Source organism: Sceloporus undulatus, chromosome 2, assembly GCF_019175285.1.
Source record: "Sceloporus undulatus isolate JIND9_A2432 ecotype Alabama chromosome 2, SceUnd_v1.1, whole genome shotgun sequence".
NCBI classification, from domain to species: Eukaryota; Metazoa; Chordata; class Lepidosauria; order Squamata; family Phrynosomatidae; genus Sceloporus; species Sceloporus undulatus.
Window position 1 is genome coordinate 247,680,148 of NC_056523.1, and position 4,531 is coordinate 247,684,678.

The 4,531-nt window shown below is 40.1% G+C and overlaps 1 long non-coding RNA gene across 1 annotated transcript in view; it reads right to left on the reverse strand.

Moving 5' to 3' along the window:
* Positions 1-4,531, reverse strand: part of LOC121922901 — a 21,206-nt gene that overhangs the window by 7,191 nt on the left and 9,484 nt on the right. Inside the window, exon 3 of the long non-coding RNA XR_006102251.1 lies at positions 748-949. This is a non-coding gene — a long non-coding RNA (uncharacterized LOC121922901). The remainder of the gene's footprint in view (positions 1-747; positions 950-4,531) is intronic.

Consider the following 4,531-nt stretch of genomic DNA (forward strand, 5'->3'; position numbering starts at 1 on the left):
GGCCGCCGCCGTTTAGTGCGTGTTCGCCACGCACTAGGGTTAGGGCAGTGCGGAAGCACCGCCCTTTCGTAACCCTAGTGAGTGGCGAACAAGCACTAAACTGCCGGTCTGTAACCGGCCACTGTTTTGTGGTTGGACTTAATCTCAGAGCACATTCACTATGCCGCTGCTATGGGAACTACAGGCCACCACCATTGTCCCTCTGACAGGAGTGGCAAAAGGGAGTTAGAGGGGGATCTAACAAATACAGCTCTGTTTTAAATTATCCTGTTATTTACAAACTCAAATGCTGGTTTTGAAATCTCAGATAGAAATATCTTGGCACACAAGATTTTTGAAACTGTCAAATTTGCTTTCAATATATCATAATAATTCATACTATCTTTTACACAATTATAAGCTTTTACTGCAGAACTTTTTTTTTGAAAGATGGGAACATTTATCCACCTCCAGAAGTATTCTAAGAGTTATACAAACTACAGAAATGAGACAGAAGGAACATGGTTCCTCTCTAAGTGGTTTGCCATTGAAGCAACTGATATATGGGGCAAAGATAAAGTACATGTCCTCAAGTCAGTGGTCAATTTATGGCAACCCCATGAATTTCATATGGTTTTCTTTGGCAAGGAATACTCAGAGGTGGTTTGCCACTGCCCTCCTCTGAATGTAGAAGGAAAGACAAGAGGAACAGTAAAGTGTAAAGGTAAGTAGAGGTGACAATATTTTATGAAGTATGATATAGCTTACCTTTCTTCCACCATACAGTGGAAAACAGCACAGAGCGAGTTGCAAATGTAGCTTCTCATTCAAGCACTGATCAAAGCCAGACCTTCTTGTCTTCAGTAGTGTTTTAGAATTACAAGTTTCCAGACAGTTGCTCTGCCTAGGTGAATCTGGCAATCTTCAGTGTCTTGTGTTTTTAGTAAGGATTGGAGTGACCAGTGCAATCCTATAGGTGAGAAGGGAGAGTCCAAGGGAGAGCTGAGTTTGCACCAAAGGGACAGAAAAGGGAGAGTTATTGTATTTCCCCTTTTCATTTCTGGCATAGAAAAGAAGTATACTTGCTCCAGGGCTGGAATGCTTTTCCTCCAATTTTAGTCTTATGTGGAGCGAACAGGAAGGTGTTAGATACCCTAATCTACCCTCTTTTTTTGGTAGTGACAGTGGGGCATTGATGGTAGAGCAGGAGTAGGAAGCTTGTAATGCTGGACATTCTCTCTATAAGGGGAGGGAGGAACATCTGCTCTTTGCTATGGCCCTGTGGGAACCTCTTCCAGGATCAGTAGGATTGCAGCCTTAAAGAAGGAGGAAGAAAATAATTTGAAATTAATTTAAATTTATTCATCATAGACACACATACATATACAGTGGGCCCTTGATAACCACTGGGGGGAGGGGGTTGGGTCCAGGACAGCCCATAGGTACGAAAATCTGTGGATGCTCAAGTCACATTAAATGCAATGGGATAGTAATATGGTATTCCTTGTATAAAATGGCAAAATCAAAATTTGCTTTTTGGATTTTTTTTTGAGGGGGGTATTTTCAAGCTGTGTATGGGGGGGAATCATAGATGCAGAATCTGTGGACACAGAGGGCTGATTGTATTCACCCTCTTCTTGTTCCATTGATTTGCTTTATTCCACTTAATTATGCATCATGTGATTTAGGTTAGTTGGCTAGTTATTTGATTTAATGCACATATGCCAGATGTAAAAAACCTTCATTCAACAGTGTCAAAGGAAGCATTAAAATACTTAAACATCACTTGCAGTTAGCTTGGCAAGATTTCTTCTTTCTTTATTTCCCTCCACTACAACTCCCCGAATTTTCCAGATAGCATGGCCAGTAACTTTTGCAAAAAAGATAACACTTCCCAGCTATGATAGAGACACAGCACAGCTAAGCAATGGTTAGTCTAGTGGGCCAATGGAAGCAGTTCAGTTTAAACCTACATGATGGGCAACCTTTCCTCCCCATTCCCCAAGGATTTTTTGGGATGCCACCTCCACAATCCCTTACCATTGACCATACTAGTTGGGTCTTCTGGAGGTGAAAGCATCAAAATATAGATACATGAAGGCATGTTGTGTGTTTACATGGACTTCCAGTTCTAGCTTTTGCACACCCACTAGAGTCAAAGCGGTATATATAATTTAATCAATAAACCAACAACACATATTCAGATTGTCCATTACATGTTCTAATGCTATGATCTGATGAAGTGGACTGTATCCATGAAAGCTTATCCTTGAAATTTCTGCCCCCTTATTCTCAAAGGTGCTAATGGAATTCCTTAAGTCCTTTTATGCTAGGATATGTTCTGTGCCCTAGCATTAAAAAAGTTATGCGTAGTGCTAGAGTGGTGTAATGGTTTTAGTGTTGCATTCAATTCTCTGTTTGGCCATGGAAACCCATTGGGCAACCTTAGCTAAGTCAGACTCTCTCAGTTCCAGAAAACCCCATGGTAGATCCACCTTAGGGTCACCATAAGTTGGAAATGACTTGAAGGCAGACAACAACAACAATGTTATGTGTTAATATTTTTTCAAATTCCCTATTCCCCTTTCCATTTCATTCAAATATTAAAATCGCATTTAGCAGAGAAGCTTCCCAGACCTGTCAACATTTCACAGATGAACATTCGCACATTATTATTGTTATTATTATTATATTGAACATTATTATTGAGGAAGAACACATAAGCTAGCTGAGGCTGTGGCAGTTTGCTTTTGTTTAAGTTGGGAAGGTGGTTTAGTTTGTAATAGTTTTATAACTTGCACACTAATAAATGCATATGTTACAGGGGTCCACTGATCATTTATTATCCCTGTTGCAAGGGAAAAACCAAAATTATTAAATTTTCCAAAATGAATCAGAAAGACCCACTCCCAATAATATATTCTACATGTAGAAGGAATAATTGTCCTAAAAAGAGTGCTTACTAACCAAATCCAATAAACAACAACAAAAACTTGCCACTAATGTGTCTTTTTAAATAAGGAAAAACCCAACACACACATCTCCAGATATTACAAAGTTTTGTATAGGTCTGTGGCAATCAAACTGTGATTTCCTTCCAGAGTCAAGAACAAATCCATATATCCTGTCCATTTCCATAGCCTCTGTGAAGCATGATCTCTGTATAGGTTTATCATATATCAATCTTAACCTATTTCCCAAGGACTCATTTTCATGGCCATCCTCTGAGTGACAGATATTGCTGCTTGCTTTGGCCTCTGGCCGTCAGTGTCATGTGCCAGGATGGTTCTGTACAGGCCAATGCACATACATTTTATTATTAGAATAATTTATATCCCACCTTTTTACTCAGGGCAGTTCTGCCATTTTTCTGCCTTTGGCAGAAAATGTGGAGCGAAGAAGAGCAGGAGAGATGTGCTGAAGGACATATCTGTTACGTGCCACTTATATAAACCCACAGCCCTTAGAATAGAAAATACTGTCTTATAGGTAATGCTGAAGGAAGATTAAACCACTAGTTCAGTTACCTTCTTGGCTTAGGAAAGAGAGTCACCAATTTGTTTTTTGTCTGTGTTGGGAAAGGTTAGAGATAGTAGGGGATCTCTCAAGTGCAAACTGGAAGAAGCTGACCAACAACCAGTTCTGCATCCACCCAGCTACAGGCAGGATCTGGGAGAGAAAGCAATTACACTGAGAAGTCTAAATGCTGATCCCTAAATCATAAACTTCAGGTTTCCATGGGATGGAACTGTGGCACTTAAAGTGGCTATAATTCTGAAGCATGAAAGGGCCCACAATTAAAACCAGAAGTAACCTAAGATACTAAGGTGAATAAAAAGCTCTGTCCTAAATACACTCATTTTCTCTTGGTAACAAAAATGAGAGCGAAAGAGCAAGAAGAGATGAAACCAGAGTACTAAAGGAGAGATGTAGAACTGCAGGAGGTGGCCAGAGGCTTGCTCCTCTTGTGTATCCTGACCAGTCTATCAGTCACCAATGTGAAGAGAAAAAGAAGGGCCTTCTGAAAACATTTCATTGTAGAGGTTAGGAAGGAACCAGCCTTCAAGTAGTCCTAGGTGCATTTACACACTGTAAAAATAATGTGGTTTGACCCCACTTTAAGTGCTGTAGTTCCATTTTATGGAATACTGGGATTTGTAGTTTTACATGGTCTTTAGCCTTCTGCCAAAGCATGCTAGTGCCTCACAAAACTACAAATCCCAGGATTCTGTAGGATGGAGCTATGGCCATCAAGGTAGTGTCAAACTGCATTACTTCTACAGTGTTGATTCGCCCCTTGATGTGGAAGGAAGCAGTATTTTTTCTAGCCTTGACTCAAGTCATTTAGGGTTTTCAAGTTTTCAAGTTTATAACCTGGCCTTTAATTTGTTCCCAGAAGCATATTAATAACCTCTCCAGATATTCTCAAATAGTGTTGAAATGCTCACACAGATGTGTTTAGATGAGCATCATAGGCCTGTTACAGACAGCCAAAATAAAGCTGCTTCGAGTCACAGTGGAAGTATGGTGTTTCAATGATGCATGTGTCCTA